Here is an 8,552-nt window from a genome sequence, read left to right as displayed (position 1 = left end):
AGAGTGAGCTAAACTATCCCAAATCACAGGGCTAATAGTGACACAACTACGGACTGTGCTGCTCCTGGGAGCTTCTGGGTTAAAGACTTCCTCAGTTCTGCTGCCTCGTTGTCAGCCACGTCCTGCTCTGCCTGTGTCTCTGTACCTGTCCCTCTGTCTCTTTGCTGTGTGAATTGTGTCCTTGTCCATTTCTCATAGGAGACCTTCTCAGCTTCCTCTTGTAACCAGTTTTCTGCCTCTAGAAGGACTTCCCATTCTTCACTGTGTATGATGAGAGCAAGTTCTTCTTTTCTTCTGTGGCCATCTTTCATTGCACTGTCCCCACATGGCATAAGCATGAGAGCCCTCCCTCTCCCTGTCCTGGGGCCTCTGTGAGAGGTATGGGGCAGTAGAAGAGGATGGCAATGGTAAGGCCCCATCTTTTCACAGACGGGCCCCACTGCAGCACAGAGACCATCTCTCCAGAAAACAGCAGCACGAGTCCACCTAGACATACAAAAGTAAAGTTCACCTTTACCAGTAACCCCAGAATTTCTAGTAAGCCAGAAATGTGACACCATTTTGACTTGGCCCATCTCCTGATCCAGCAAAGTTGGAAAGGCATGCTAATTTCCGGTGTGGGCCTGGGTGTGAGCCAGGTGACACATTGGTTATTCTTGGGATCATAAACTAATAAGAACCTCACTGGTGACAGTTCAGCTTTTTAATTTTTTAAATCAAACACACATGTTTGCCTTTTACCCATCAATCCAAATCCAGCTATTCTCAAGAAATAACCAGACAAACTGTAAAACGTACATTAAAAGATAATGATTATATCATTGTTCAGAATACAAAAGAATGGGGAAGAGCACATCAATACAAAAATATTTTCAAAAGTGGATAAATTAGTTTGGTACATCCATGTAATGGACTGCTTGCTTGCATTAGCAACACCGTTGAACCTTGAGCAACATAGGGGTTAGGGCACCAACCCCCCATTTTGCCATAGTGGAAAATTTGAGTGTAAGTGTTGACTCCCCAAAAGCTTAACTACAATCATACCCTGGTGTCTACGGGGGATTGGTTCCAGGACCACCCAGTGGATACCAAAATCCATGGATGTTCAATCCATGGATGTGCATGTTATTCGTGCACTGGGGGCTAGAGGTGGTTGTCCTTAGCCTGGCCTGTGCCCTCTCTCAGTCTGGGACCCCTTGCAGCAGTTCTCAACCTGTGGATCACAAACAATGAAAATACCTCCTGCATATCAGGTTTACATTATGATTCACAACAGTAGTAAAATTACAGCTATGAAGTAGCAACAAAAATAATTTTATGGTTGGGAGTCACAACATGAGGAACTGTATTAAAGGGTCACAGCATTAGGAAGGTTGAGAATCACTGCTATGGGATGTCCGGCTGCCGACTTAGGCCCACTCCCCCCATTGGACATCCCTCTCACAGTCCAGGGCTCTCATAGTCTGAGGCCCTCGTAGTCTGGGACCCCTCGCTCCTTACTTCCCACCTGCAGCAGAGGCAATAGAGCCTCAAACCACCGTCGCTGTGTTCGCCTACCGTGAGTCCAGCTTCTGGCTGAGCGGCGCTCCCCCTGTGGGAGCGCACTGACCACCAGGGGCAGCTCCTGTGTTAAGCATCTGTCCCCGGTTTTCAGTGCACATCATACTGACCGCTAGTTCCGCTGTTCGATCAATTTGTATATTGGGGTTTTATTATATAGGATGACATAGAACAGTGCCTACAGTCAGCCCTCCACATCTCCTGATCCCCAACCACAGAGAGAAAACACTGTTTTTGCTCCTCAGTTGAATCCATGAATTTAAAACATGGGGTATAGAATTGACTGTGTACTTACTGAAAATAAATCCACGTATGAGTGAACCCACACAATTCAAACCCAATTTTCTGTGAGAAGCTTAAAGGTATATTCAAGTCTGTGATAGCATAACCTGCTTGGCACTTTTTACTTTTTCTCTTCAGGCAGGAACCATCCACAAACAAAGGAAGGATATCCAAAGGGGTATCTAAGAGATCCACTGGGAGCATGAATAGTTTTATACCAGGTAAAGCAGCCATGGGGCTCTGCGTCAGTAGGTGACGGAAGGAGGATGGCCAGGCTTAGAGGATTGCAGCAATGCAATTCATGGAATAAATGCTTTTCATATTGATGTGTGAGGGGGAAGGCAACAGTGTATCACAGGTGACTTGAAACCAAATTTGATTAGGGAGCAGGGCAAAATGAGGATGTTCTGTCTATGAAAGTCTGTACAGCACAGGGAAGGGTAGTGGAGACCTGAGAACTACGTCCATCGAAGCTTCCTCCAGCTTTGCTGCTGCTGCTGCCATAGTTCTTGAGCAGCGGACATGCCTTGTTACTGCTGCTAAGGGTTATGGGCCTCTGACCAGTGCCCTGCTGAGCCATTTGGAGCCTGTGCCCTTGGGTACATGTTTTTTTTATTTGTTTCATGATTTCTTTTTTCCAGAACATTTCTTTTAAGTAAAAAAGTATTTGAAAATGGAAAGTAGGTTATTATAATTCACATTATTTTAAGCTCAAATATTTTATTTATAGCAAAAAGAGTTTATTATAATTGAACATTCCTGGGTTTAATAAAAAGCAAATTCATCCCGGAGCAATAAAAGACTAATAAATTTCTTTATATGAAAATAAAATGATTTTATTGTAAGAAAACAAAAAAAATCTAAAATAAATGACAAGCTGAGAGAAACTATAACATGTAACATACATGAATGTATAACATCTCTAACATACAAGGACATTTTAAAATTGAGGGGGGAAAGTTGCAGAAACGTGATGCATAAGTCAAAGACATGAACAGATGCTTCACACACAAAAAAAAAGAATAAAAAATGTTCCTTAGCCCTAACCGGTTTGGTTCAGTGGATAGATGGTCAGCCTGCGGAATCAAGGGTCCCAGGTTCAATTCCAAGAAGGGCACGGAGTGTGCAGGAGGCAGCTGAACGATGTTTCTCTCTCGTCGATGTTTCTAACTATCTCTCTCTCCCTTCCTCTCTGTAAAAGAATCAATAAAATATATATATATTTTTAAATATATTTTATTGACTTTTCACAGGAAGGGAGAGGGATAGAGAGCCAGAAACATCAATGAGAGAGGAACATTGATCAGCTGCCTCCTGTACACCCCCCAATGGGGATGTGCCCACAACCAAGGTACATGCCCTTGACCGGAATCGAACCTGGGACCCTTGAGTCCGCAGGCCGACGCTCTATCCACTGAGCCAAACCGGTTCTGGCAAAATATATATATTTTTTAAAATGTTCCTTAAGCATATGAAAAACTATACAACCGTTTAATGAGAAAAATGCACATTAAAATAACACTGAGATATTTCTCACCTATTAGATTAGCAAAAATTAAAAAGTACACCAACACATTCTGTTGGCAAGCCTGGGGGGAAATAGGGACTCTTGGATATCCCTGGTCGGAATGCAAATTGGTATGCCAATTGTGGGAAAGCAGGCAACATCTAACAGAATGACACATGCTTTTCCCAGTTTAGCCTGGTCAAACATCGCCAGTTGTACAAGAATATGCATGCCCAAAGTAATTCATTTTAGCATTGTACTTGCAAAACCCTAGAAATAACCTAAATAATTGACATGGGAGCATGGCTGACTGAACAACAGTAGATCCATCCAAGGGAATACTATACAGCTATAAAAAGGAGAATAATATCTATAAACTGATATGGAATGGCTTCCAATATATATTGTTAAATGAAAAAGCAAAATCTGAGAAAGTATGTCAGCTTTTGCGAAAGAAAGGAGAAATAAGAAAAGAGCCGAAACCGGTTTGGCTCAGTGGATAGAGCGTCGGCCTGCGGACTGAAAGGTCCCAGGTTCGATTCCGGTCAAGGGCATGTACCTGGGTTGCGGGCACATCCCCAGTAGGAGATGTGCAGGAGGCAGCTGATCGATGTTTCTCTTTCATCGATGTTTCTAACTCTCTATCTCTCTCCCTTTCTCTCTGTAAAAAATCAATAAAATATATTTAAAAAAAAAAAGAAAAGAAAAAAAAATTATATATATATATATATATACATATATATATATATATATATATATATATATATATATATATATATATTCATCTATCTGTACGATTATACAAAAAGAAACTTGGGAAAGGTAACCTAGAAACCAATGAGATTGGTTACATCCATTCAGTAGGTGGAAATGGGGTGAAAATAATTAGATGGTGGAAACAGGGTAGAAAAGATGGCAACAGTGAGACTTGGTAGAATTTTTGGGTTTGTGCAGTTCTCACTTCTAGAACCACCTTAACATTTCACATACTTTTTATTTTATTTTTTATTTTTTTTAAATATATTTTATTGATTTTCTACAAAGAGGAAGGGAGAGAGACAGAGAGTTAGAAACATTGATGAGAGAGAAACATCGATCAGCTGCCTCCTGCACATCTCCCACTGGGGATGTGCCCACAACCCAGGTACATGCCCTTGACTGGAATCGAACCTGGTACCCCTCAGTCCGCAGGCCGACGCTCTATCCACTGAGCCAAACTGGCTTCGGCTCACATACTTTTTAATGGATAAAATCAAGAATAGCCCTGACCTGTTTGGCTCAGTGGATAGAGCGTCGGCCTGCGGACTCAAGGGTCTCAGGTTCGATTCCCGTCAAGGGCATGTACCTTGGTTGTGGGCACATCCCAGTGGGGAGTGTGCAGGAGGCAGCAGATCCACTTTTCTCTCTCATCGATGTTTCTAACTCTCTATCCCTCTCTCTTCCTCTCTGTTAAAAAATCAATAAAATATATTTTTAAAAATCAAGAATAAAAGGGGAAAATTCTAACATAGAAAACAATTGGGAAAAAATGCACCTGAAATGAATGTCAGACACAGTGAAAAGGGAGTACGTTATGAACCAGTATTTTGCCTCCATACTCTCAGGTTCTAACAAATATTGAACTTTATGTAGTAGATTTGTTTTCCACAGTAGACTTAGTAATTATGCAAGTATAGTCCATGTATTCTAGGATTAAGTAAATATATTGTAGATAATTGAAGGCTGGTTTTTCACTTTTGGAGAAGGAAATTACATATGGAAAGGGAGGGCGTGGACCTGCAGACTGAAGGGTCCTGGCTTTGATTCTGGTCAAGGGCACATGCCCAGGTTGTGGGCTCCATCCCAAGGTGGGGGGCATGCAGGAGGCACCAATGATTCCCTGTCATCATTGATGTTTCTATCTCTCCTCTCCCGCTCCAAAATGAATGAAAAAAAAATCATTTTATTTTTTGAAGGAAAAGGAAGAAAGGGAAGAGGTTGAAATGAACCTTAGGTGTTTGATTGGACCTGGAGGTATCATATGACATCTTAGTTTTTTCAGCTGGATAGATAGAGAGTGTGGACGAAAGGGGCCGCAAGCTCAGGGGAGGTCTGCATGGCGGTCTTGCAAACTCAGAGACCTAAAGTAACCACAAAGGATGGTCTGAATTAAACTTTAACTAAAAGCAGTTATGGTGGGCAGTTACGTCCTAGGCTGGTATCTTCACTGACAAGGTCAACCATCACTGAGCCTATCTGTCTTTTTGCATCTATAATAACAAATCCTTGAAATGTCTGGGTAACTTGTAACTTCCCTTTTTCCGAACCCCTTGGGGGAAACCTAATGTGCCTGAGTCCCTGGACTGATACACAGATTCCTTCATTGTTATGTTTTTCATGTTAATTGTTGACTCTTAACTATCCTACACCAACTAAGTATCCTGCCATCCTCTAGAGCACTATCCCAATCCATTGAGAGAATGCTCCCTGGCAATTGCGAATAGTTTGTCTCAAATAAACTCACAAAAATTCTTTACATGCTTGAATATTTTTATACTAAGAGGAGATACATAGGAAAAGGAATACAAAGATGATAGATGTGATTATGTTTGTGTATATATATTTATGCTAGATACATAGAGTTGTGTGTATATGTAAATATATACACATGTATGTACATAATATAAAGGTGTAAATATATTTAAATATACACTCATATGTATTATACACTGCATATATACATACAGTATACATACATGCCGGGCTGCTTGTCCCAGCATTACAAAGGGTTCAGCGATCTGGAGAAAGGCTGTGCATAGATTAAGTAGAAGTCCAAAGACGAAAGATAATTTTGAAAGGCATTGGGGGTCAGAGGAGCTTCAGCTAAAGGACGTAAAGACTCCAAGTTCTTAGTTCTTCTTGCTTCTTGTCTCAGGGCCCTGTGCTTTTTATTAACACAAATTGTCCTAAGGCAAGGTGGAGACATACACTTCAAAAGGTAGGCTTTAAGAAGCATTGTCAGATTGGGGAACAGCCTACAGCTCTTCAGGTGTTTGGCCAACAGGAGGCAATAACACATAGATTAAGATGTCTTGAGTTGTCTGGCAGTAAACAATAATCCTATTCAGGTTTGGGGGAAGTGCCTATTAGCCATTCCAACATATGTGATTATATATGTGACTCAGCCCTTGTTGAACCCACAAGTTTCATCAACCTTTTGATAAAACTCTTGTAATTATGACATGCTGGAATTGGCTCCCGGCACACACGTACATGTATATATATTTAAGCATATGGTAAAGACCGTCCACAGGTCCTAGGAAGGCAGAGTTTTAATTACACCCCTCTTTCCAGCTACAATAGGGCACATATTTGGCAGCAGAGAAATCACCAGCTCCACAAGGGTTGCCTCTCACCTTCCTAGTGAGGCCTTAGATCCAGAGCAGCCAAGACTCCATGGTGCCAGGACCACAGCATGGTGTCCTCATGCCCCAATGCAGGTCCCACACCTCCCCGTCACCTCAATGACCTGCCCAACAACTCCGACTTAAAGATCTCACCTCTCCTAGAAGGTTTCTGGCTTTCCATACAAACAGAAACACTGGCAAGACCAGAGTGAACCCAACTACCTCACGGATCCTACAGCCATGGGGTGCAGGCCTACCGCAAAGCTACACATACACACACACACACACACACACACACACACACACACATACACACACGCGCGCTCCAGGAAGAGCTGGTGCTGAGGGACAACCAGTGGCTGTGGGACTGCAGCAGCTACAAAGTGAGGACAACTCTGACAGGAATCGGCCAAGCAAAAGCAGATTCAGGCTTCCTCACCAGGAAGAGAGAAGCCACCAGCGGTCAGAAAGGTGGGTCCTCAGGCGACCTCTTTGTGGGGAAGGGCTAGATTCTGCCCAAGAAGAGCACCACCTGCATGGAAAGGAAGTGTCTTCAGGCAAAGAACTACACCTGACAATCCATCTTCCTCCCTGAGCTGTCACCCACCGCACTGTTGCCATCACCCTCCTAGGGGTCCTCTGGACGTGGGCATCATCCTCCCAGCCTGGACAGTGGCGTGTGCTGAGCCACACTGCTTGGCCTCTAGGCAGCTAAGCGTAGACCAGTGATGGCAAACCTATGACACACGTGTCAGAGGTGACACGTGAACTCATTTTTTTGGTTGATTTCTCTTTGTTAAATGGCATTTAAATATCTAAAATAAATATCAAAAATATAAATCTTTGTTTTACTATGGTTGCAGATATCAAAAAATTTCTATTATGTGACATGGCACCAGAGTTAAGTTAGGGTCTTTCAAAATGCTGACACGCCGTGCTCAAAAGGTTCCCCATCACTGCGACCATAGGACGCTGTTACCCTCTCCTAGATAGAGAAGAACGTCAGTGTGCCCAGGAAAAATTCTTCCCGGCCCTGAGTAGGAGTAGGGGCGATGGGAGGAAGGCAGGCCACCTCCCAGAAATAAGCCTCCCAGAGTCCACAAGTCGCCATTGTGGGGAGGCCCAGGGCAGCACAAGGGCACCCCCTCGCCTCCTTCAGGGGAGAACTCCCACACTGCACAGCCCTCCTCGGCCCGAGGCCAGGCAGACCCACTGAAGGAGCAGAGGCAAGCTCAGAGTTGTCACAGAGCCTGGTTAACGTGGCCTGGGCAGCAGACTGTGGACGAAAGGGACCACACGCTGACCTGACATGCTCAGGGAGGCCTGCATGGCAGTCTTGCAAACTCAGAGACCTAAAGTAACCACAAAGGATGGTCTGAAATTAAACTTTAAAAGCAGTTATGGTGGGCAGTTACGTCCTAGGCCTGTATCTTCACTGACAAGGTCAACCTTTATCTTAACTGAGCCTATGTGTCTTTTTGCATCTATGATAACATACCCTTGAAATGTCTGGGTAACTTGTAACTTCCCTTTTTCTGCAGCCCCTGGGGCACAACCTAATGTGCGGGCCGCAAGGACAGATACTACAAATTCCTTCATTATCATGTGAATTAATCCTGCACCCACCTAAGTATGTGTCCATCATTTTACTTTTTATCCAATCCCAGGGGTTTCCCCTGCTTTGCTTTATCCCTCCTCCTTAATCTATCACTAATGAATTTCATGTAACCCACCTACGTCCCTCCTTTGATTGCAAATGTATAAATAAATATGTAACCCCTCCATTCTCCAGAGCATTATCTCAGTCTGTTGAGGTT

Source organism: Myotis daubentonii, chromosome 9 (genome assembly GCF_963259705.1).
Source record: "Myotis daubentonii chromosome 9, mMyoDau2.1, whole genome shotgun sequence".
Classification (NCBI taxonomy): Eukaryota; Metazoa; Chordata; class Mammalia; order Chiroptera; family Vespertilionidae; genus Myotis; species Myotis daubentonii.
This window is presented reverse-complemented; position numbering follows the sequence as displayed.